Source organism: Triticum aestivum, chromosome 1D, assembly GCF_018294505.1.
Source record: "Triticum aestivum cultivar Chinese Spring chromosome 1D, IWGSC CS RefSeq v2.1, whole genome shotgun sequence".
Lineage (NCBI taxonomy): Eukaryota > Viridiplantae > Streptophyta > Magnoliopsida > Poales > Poaceae > Triticum > Triticum aestivum.
The window spans coordinates 427883946-427893443 of record NC_057796.1 but is presented as its reverse complement, the minus strand read 5'-3'; positions in this window follow the sequence as shown (position 1 = coordinate 427893443).

Below are 9498 nucleotides of genomic sequence, written 5' to 3'. Positions count from 1 at the left end.
TCTGAGCCAATCTAAACCGTAAATAAAACCGCATAAAAACCGATCTAATACATAAAACCTACCTATTCGTTTGCATCTAATCTAGGCCGTATAATGAAGATCTAACGGCGGGGAGGGTCGTCGGAGCTTACAGCGGTGGTGGTCGCCGGCGATGTGGCTCGGACGTCATCGTGGGCGGCGCTCCGGTCGTCGGAGAGCTCTGGCGAGGGCACGGGCGGACGAGGCGTTCGACGACGAGTCCAGCGGAGGTCGAGGCGGCGTCGTAGGTGGACGGAGGAGGTCGGCGGCGAGGTCGAGGCGGCGGTGGCGTTCGGGCATCGGAGGTGGTGGCGCTCCGGTGGGTTTCAGGCTCGCACGAGCGCATGGGGAGGTGCGGATGAGCGAGGGGGTTACGGTGGTGATCTCAAGTGGCGGCTAGGTGGTCGGGGTGGTGAGGTAAGGCAACAATGGTGCGGCGGTGGCGCTCGGATCCGGCGAGAAATCAGGGAGGCAGCGGAGGTTCTTGGTGCGGGGAAAGGAGTGGAACGGGTCGAGGGGGAGAGTATATATAGGGGGGGCGATTCTTGGAGGAGGGGGTGAGTCGGGGAGAGGATCCCGAGGATCACAGGATTCGGCGGCGCGGCCGGTGCGATCTGGCTCGGGCGGGGCTTGAGGAGGAAGAAGACGACGCGGGCCCCGTTGTCAGCGAGTGCGGGAACAAGGGGGAGGTGCGGGCGCTCGGTGGGGAGGGGTTTCGGGCGCGTGCGCGGGCTGGACCGCTGTGGGCCGCGGCGGAGGAAGAGAGAGATGGGCCTCGGGCTGGGCACTGCTGGCTTTGGCCGTTTTTTTAACAAAACACAGAAAATAAAACAAACACAAATAAATAAATAAATAAAAACATTATATAGGAATATAATATATCAAAAGTTTCAGAAAAATAATTTCTAAAACATGAACACATTTTCAGAGGCAAATAAAATCTACAAAAATTCAAATAAAGCAAATAGTGCTACTGTTGCATTAAAACCCAACAAAAAAATCATTTTTAAAATATCAAAATGATTTCAAATTTATTTTCTCCTAATTTTCCATTGAAGGGAATCATTTTACCCTTATTTACATTTATTTATTTCCAGGAGAAAATAATAATTTAAATAAAATCCAAATAATTCCAAATTGAAAGGGAGTTTCAAAATACTTCCAAATGACTTTCAACTTGATTCTTTGTAACTTCCAACACATATTTCATATAATTGAAGAAGTCATTTTATCTTCTCTCGTGAAAATCATTGAGTTGCATAAAGTTTCGAATTTGAAATATTTTCAGATGGAATTCAAATCTTTTCAAAACCCTTTTCATTTATTTAAATGGAAGATTCATATCATCTTCACTCTAGGGTTTTGTGATGTAATGAATTTGAATTCATGGAGATCATAAATGCAAGGTGAAAGTTTGGGAAAGTCATTTCATTCCCTCTCATTCTACTTTCAAAAAGTTTCAAATTTCACTCAATTTCACACAAGCAACCACACCACAATCAAACAAACAAGCATAATTATTTATTTAATATAACATTCCTAAATTTAGAATTTTGGGATGTTACAATTGTTTTATTCCTATCGGCGAGATAACTTAATGTCTTTTTGCTACTTAATAGGATTACAAGCAATGAACTAACCACTGCATGTGATGTTTGGTAGTCTCAAGTCATTGAAAGCATGCACGGGCACGGAGGGGGACGCAACTTCATTGACTTACTGCACCTGCCTTTGGGTATATGACACGTGGGCCCAACGGGTGGCTGGCCAACCTGTCATACAGCCAAAGGCAGGTGCAGTAGAGGGGCGAGGAGTAGATGGCCAACACGCACGTGAATTCAACGCGATCTGCACTTCTCATATAAAGGCTCCCGCCAGTCCAATCTACGAAATCCTGCGCACCTACACACCCAAGGGCAAGAGTGATCACTCCAATCGCAAGATCAGTTGACTAGAAGCTAGACCCATGGAGGCGATGAGCGCGAGCATCAGCCGGCTGTGCCAGATGGTCCACGACGCCAGCCTGCGGCCCGACACCGAGGAACGTCTCCAGGTAGTACTTGAGGCCGCCAGGGCGAGGGGCCGCTTGGACGACAACTTCGTCTCCTTGTTCGACGAGGTCCTCGTCGGCTTCCTCGACAAGTTCATCGACGTCAAGAAGCTCGCGGATGACCTTGACGTACGCCTCCAGCCCACGTGCCCAGGCTCTGCGATGCCTGCCACCCTCAACGGCCTCTATGGTGACAACCTCTTCGACGCACTGGTGGCCCTGCGACTGCCCGCCGTCGCGCCGGAGAATGTCCACCTCGAGGTCGCGCTCGCCGCGCAGCGCCTGGCGCAGCAAGACACCATCGACATAATCACCCAGGTCTACGCGTAAATCGTCCACAAGGACTACTACATGCAAGAGGAGGACGATAGGACCCTGGCCTTCTTGGACCGCAGGGCAACCTTGGACGGCATTGTTCAGAAGCACGTTGAGCTTGCCGCCAACGCCGCTGCTCCTCACACGTCGGTTGGTGACCCGGTGCACTAGGGCGTGAGGATGTCGTTGATGGATCCGTGTGTATCTTTATCTTTCCGTCAAATCCATGTAGTAGTATATGGTACTACTAGTAATTATCTTACCTTTCGCATCAACTTCATAATTTTCCTACGTACTCCATGCATGAACCGCGCCAGAACCAAACTTCTCATTACTCTAGGGAAAATCGTTATTTCTATCTATCGGTCGCGCCATGGAGAAGAACCAAATTTTACAAGTTACAAGTTTAAAAGTAAAAGCCTGCCGTGTTCGCGTCGTACCCCCACACGGTTGGTCCGGTGCGCCGCTCAAGGGGGAATGCGTGCTGTGTTGCATTTTCACTTACAAGTGGGACCGCAGTTTAGCAAATCGACTATCGGCAAACCCCCACCGTGCGATGGCTGAGAAAACAGGAGGGAGAAGAGATGGCTGTAGCATGGACTCCAAGAAAATTGGTGTCGGATGGGACTCGTGTGGGTGGCGTGTGCCGTACTGCTAGACATGAATGCTAGTTATGGCCCATGCCACCCCACTATATCGAGGTGCTGGTTACGTAGAACAAATTTCCTGGAGTCCGTGCTCAGCCCTCCTCTATCTCTCTTCTCAGCCAGCAGCAGACGCGCGGAGCCCATCGTCTGTTTGCTCATATGCGGTCCCACATGTCAGTGAAAACGCAAGAGGACCCACGGAACCTGCACATCTTTCACCTCGACGTGCTGGTGATGAAAAACAAATCCAATAAAGATCTTCGGTCACCGCTTTTGGAGTTACTCAAGAGTAGTAAGATTCTATTTACAGTTTAACCCAAGAAGCACATCACGTGGCTTCAACTACCACTCTATTTTCTTGCATGACACGACCTGGATGCTGGATGTCCAACGCGTCGGCAAAAAGAGGAAGAACCCGACCAAATCTTCGGTTGTGCTCTCGGATTAGACTAGTTGTGCTAACTTAAAATTCTATTGTGTAGAATGGATGCAAGTTTTGGTATTGGGAAGAAGAGTACAACGATATATTGATAGAGCGCAATTTAGTAGATGTTCTAGCACTTTTAGCTAGCATAGAGGCTAGAGATGATACTAGTGCACTTGTTGATAGAATAGAGGCTAGACACGTCTACTTCTTTACACTCGAAGAAGAAAGAAGCACGCAGGATCGAGCCTCCGCAGATCAATAATGAATGCATCAAGAAGGCACTAATCCAACTTACAAGAGCAGTTATGGAAGTTGGATATCTTCTAAAATGTATTCTTGTGGTTCTTGTTTTTCTAGTCAAAATTTTTGTGATGTATTTCCATGTACCAAAAAATCAATGATGAAAAAAAGATATGTGTTTGCAAAGAAAAATGTACGCGGCCGGGATGCGTTCGCGCGTTCGGTGCACGGCCACCACATCCGAGAAATGGCCCGGACACGACCCCATTGCCCTACCCAAACGAGACAGAATCCGGGCAAAATGGAGGTCCGTTTGGGGTCGTGCGTTGGAGTTGGCCTTACAAGTGGGACCACTGTTGAGGAAACCGACTACCAAACCCCCACCTCGCCCGCCGCGCGATGGCTGAGTTAGAGAAACGACGAGGTTGAAGAGATTGCTGTAGCACGGACTCCAACAAATATGGTGTCAGATGGAAGTCGTGCTGGTGGCGTGTGCCGTACTCCTGGACGTGAATGCTTGTTCTGACCCATGCCACCCTACTACTCCTACTACTTATAGTAGTAGTAGTATCGAGGATTCGAGGTGCTGGTTACGTACAGCGAACACATTAACATATGGCCCACCTCACACTATGGCCAAATTTCCTGGAGTCTGTGCTAGGTTAAAAAGTGTTCTTTGTGAGGATGGGTGGCTGGTCTGAAGTTTAAAACTTGTTGTATTACGTACGTAGACGTAGAGATAGTGCAGCATGTGAAACTAGTACAAATAGTGTACTATTGTTGATTGGCCTCATCCGATAACCTGTTGCAATGCACGTACAATTATGTATTCGGAAAATATTTTTTTGCCTCGTCGCAGCACCCACTCAGAGAAGCAACTCGAAAGCCATTCATAAATTTAGTAAGTTTATCACAGTCATATCATTTTATTACATACAACAGGTCATCAACCCACAACAACAACGAGGATACATTATAAATACTAAAGTTTTCATCACACAACAAATAACAAGCAATGAAATGAACTTCAACTCAACCAATCCTCGGCGTTGGAAATGCTTTCTTTGAACAACAAGTGATTCTCTGGGAATGGCCAGCTACTGTCAATCTCGAGACCAACGCAGGACTGGTCATCCAGGCTGAAGTGACCTACTATATCACGACCAGGGTAGGGAACCACCGCAATGTCCGACGTATAGATACAGTTGCTTCTCATAAATGGTAGTAACGTTGTGTCAACAGCAGTTGGATCGCCTTTCACCATCACTGGATAGTTTTGTCGAAGGAAGAGCGAGTTTGCTCGAAGACTATCAATACTGTACCAGGGAGAAGGTGTTGGTGCTAGCACAGTAGTATCCATCCCGAATACCATGCAACGGGTGTTGGAATAGGTCCGGAGAGTGCGACCATGGGAGACAACACCTGCTTCCTTAGTAGTAACATCAGCAGCGGGCTGTATACAGACAAGAAGGGGTGATCCATCGGAAGTTGCCAGGCGCCAATGAGTATATGGTCCCTCCTCGTCCTCATGCTCGTGACCATCACCATCGTCATCTCCCCCTTGGTTATAAATTTTTTCAAGTATAGGTGGTGGAATGTTCACAGGACCTTGGAAACACAAGAAGAAGGCTAATTAGTAGAGAAGGGAAACTTGCTAACTCGCATGCATGTGGATGAAACAATTATAATTACGGTGGAAGACAAACGTACGGAAACTACGAGGATCCCATGCAAAAACAGTGCCACGAGTGGTGGCAGCAAACACAAGACCCTCGTATTCAATTGCATCACAGTACAAATCCGTGTATAGAAACTGATTTTGAGCAATATCCATCCAGTCGAACCACGAAGGACGGCAACAAGCTTGTCTAAGATAGCAACAACTCCATAGTTCCTGTAATTCCAAGAGCGGTTGGGAACTCGACAAATTGCTATCTTCCGTAGAAGATAGTCACCATGATCGTATTTGAACATGCGTGGAATACCGGTGTGCTCAACCTCTGGGCAGTCTGAGATTTTTGGAAGTGGAACCCGGTGATGAGTGTACACATTCACAAGTTCCCACTCGCAGTTGTACCCAATATAAACAACCCAATCTCCATTTGCGCCTGCCCAAGCCTTGCCCTCAAGCGATGGCATCTTAACATCATACGTACATTATCAAGCGGCATCAACTTGCACAAGGCGAGGCTTCCCTCGTCCCCGCGCCAGTCAGTAGGGTCACGGCGAAGAAGATAGGGGAGATCAAACCACTCCTGGACCCTTGGGTTCCTTGTAATGATGTTATTAGTTGAGTCGAGAATGTTCTTGAACGAACCTGCCATGCTAGCCGAGGTGATGACGTAGCACCGATCAATGAGTTCCCCCACCACGTCATCTTTTAGATCGGGGCAAGAATAACGGGGTCGTTTCTGGCTTGTTCCCTCCATGGAGAAGACGATCAAACAATGGCACAAGGAAGGGTGAAGGCAAATGGAGGAGGGAGGAAGAGCGTGTGACAACAGTTCCAAATCGAGAGGGAAATGCGAAGAGTCGGTGGACGGTTGCCAGTTTGCCACGATACACGAAGAGGCGCCCCGGCCTACACATCCTTTCGGAAATTGTACAAAAGGACTCGCCGTCGTCTCACTGACATGTTGGAACGGGACCACATGTCAATGAAACACGGTGTGTAATTTCTCGTGCAAAATGTGATCTGGCCGCGTTGGCCCAAGGTGCCGCATTAGTTATCAACCTTTATTTTTTTAACATACAATCTAAGTGGATAGCTCCTGTGGTCATCACACGTGAGCAGATATATAGGTGGGCTTGGTGGGCAGGCGGCAACAATCTAAGTTCTAAAAGAGTTGATCTCGAAAAAAGAGTTGATCCAATGCTTGGTTTTGTTTGGATTTTCCAACTATGACCATTGGATAGAGTGAATCAATGGCTTACGTTCAAAGTTATTCTCATACTATAGAATGGTATAGGAACGTGGAGAGAATTGGTTGATTTTATATCGCTGAATAATATAAAATATTATGAGTGCAGACGCTCCACCCCGAGGTTTGTAGCTCCTTCTCGGTCATCGGGAATCTATGTTCTTCCACTCTCTCGTTTAAGACATGAGCTTTGTTCATCCTGTTGCCGGCACGCGGGACATCTATATGCCTCCATTTTACAAAATCATACTATATGCCTCCATGACATGCGGGACATCTAGCATCAAGGTGGCGTGTCATGCAAGAAAATGGAGATATGCTGTGCGTAAGTGAGTCGTGCACTTCGATGGCACCTAGTACCACGCAATATTTTTTCTCCTCGATGGCACGTGAATAGTGCACGTACTCAATGACAGAGCACGGGATGGTAGCCATGGACATGGTCGGCCCTTTTTGAAGAGAGTACTAATAAATACGTAACTTTGTTGTGTCCCGTCAACTCGCAGAACGACGAGAAGCTTGCTTACTATGCCTTCTCCCTCGCCAACGCATGCGCGGTGGCTCGCAGCACGAGGAAAAACTTTTGCTTACAAGCGGTGGACGTGCATCAGTTCATTTGGTGTCAGATTGCCAGAAGTAGTACCATCATTATTGTTCGACTTCTGGAAGAGGAGAAGAGCCAAGCACAAGGTCACCTACCAACCTAGTACAGTACTACTATAGCCAAAGCTGGTCCACCTTTTTAGAGCATGGTTAATTAATATAGGCGACTCTTGCAGCGGCACATCATTTAGAGCAAGTACTCTCTTCGTAGGATCAAAGGAAGTGAAACAAAAGTTGGAGTGGATGCTATATTGCCAACTAAAACATGATTACCTAGGAAAAAAAATCCTATAGCATTCTATCCTATGAATCAAACGACCAATGTAGGAAAATTATGAGGGGGGTCTCTCCAACAGTGTTCCTCGGCTCGCACCTAGCATCACGGTGGTCGAACTTGGAGTCATTCATCTGGTACACATGGCATCTCAGATCTGGTACTCAGATAATAGGTTGGCTCTATGTGATGTGGCAACTTCATATACTAACCGGATGCTGGCTATACTACTACGGTACTCACACTCCAAGAAGTGACTCGAAAACCATTCATAAATTGAGTCTATGACACACATTTGCAAATGTACCATTCATTACATACAACAAGTCATCAACACACAACGACAACGATGATACATGTTGGATTATAGATTATTTACAACAAAACATTCTAGTAAATACTAAAGTTTTCATCACACAACAAATAACAAGCAATGAAATGAACTTCAACTCAACCAATCCTTGGCGTTGGAAACGCTTGCTTTGAACCATAGGTGCTCTGGGAAGGGCCATCTATTGTCAATATCGAGAGCAATGCGGGACTGATCATCCAGGCTGAAGCGGCATATATCAGGACCAGGGTAGGGAACCACCGCAATGTCCGAGGTATAGATACAGTTGCTTCTCATAAATGGTACGTTGTGTCAACAACAACTGGATCGCCTTTAACCATCATTGGATAGTTTGGTCCAAGGAAGAGCGGGTTTGCTCCAAGACTATCAATACTGTACCAGGGAGAAGGTGTTGGCGCTAGCACACCAGTATCCATCTCGAATACCCTGCAACGGGTGTTGGAATAGGTCCGGAGAGGGCGACCAAGGGAGACAACACGTGCTCCCTTAGTAGTAACAATCTCAGTGCACTGTATACAGACAAGAAGAGGTGATCCATCGGAATTAGTTGCCAGCCGTCACTGAGTATATAAGTCCTACTCGTCCTCATGATCGTGATCATCACCATCGTCATCTCCCCCTTGGTTATAAATCTTTTCAAGTATAGGTGGTGGAATGTTCATAGGACCTTGGAAACACAAGAAGAAGGTTAATTAGTAAAGGGAAACTTGCTAACCCGCATGCATGTGGATGAAACAATTATAATTATGGTGGAAGACAAACGTACCAAAACAACGAGGATCCCATGCAAAAACAGTGCCACGAGTGGTGGAAGCAAACACAAGATCCTCATATTTAATTGCATCATAGTACTCATCATCCGTGTATAGAAACTGATTTTTGAGCAATATCCATGGACGAACCGTGGAATCAGTAACGACGACAACAAGCTTGTCGAATATAGCAACAACTTCATACTTCTCGTAATTCCAAGAGCGGTTGGGAACTCGACAAATTGCTATCTTCCGTAGACGACAGCCACCATGATCGTATTTGAACGTACGTAGATCATCTGTGTGCTCAACCTCAGGGCACTCTGAGATTTTTGGAAGTGGAATCCACTGACGAGTGTACACATTCACAAGTTCCCACTCGCAATTGTACCCAATATAAACAACCCAATCTCCATTTGCGCCAGCCCAGGCCTTACCCTTAAGCGATGGCATCTTGACATCACATGTATCATTATCAAGCGGTATCAACTTGCACAAGGCGAGGCCTCCGTCGTCCGCGCCCATGCGAACAGGCTTATAGCGAAGAAGATAAGGGAGATCAAACCGCTCCTAGACCCTTGGGTTCCTTGTAATGATGTTATTAGTTGAGTCGAGAATGTTCTTGAACGAACCTGCCATGCTAGCCGAGGTGATGACATCGCACCGATCAATGAGTTCCCCCACCACGTCATCTTTCAGATCGGGGCAAGAATAATGGGGTCGTTTCCGGCTTGTTCCCTCCATGGAGAAGACGATCGAACAATGGCAGAAGGAAGGGTGAAGGCAAATGGAGGAGGGAGGAAGAGCATGCGACAACAGTTCCAAATCGAGAGGGAAAGGCGAAGAGTCGGAGGACGGTTGCCAGTTTGCCACAGTACTTGAAGAGGCGCCCCGGCCTA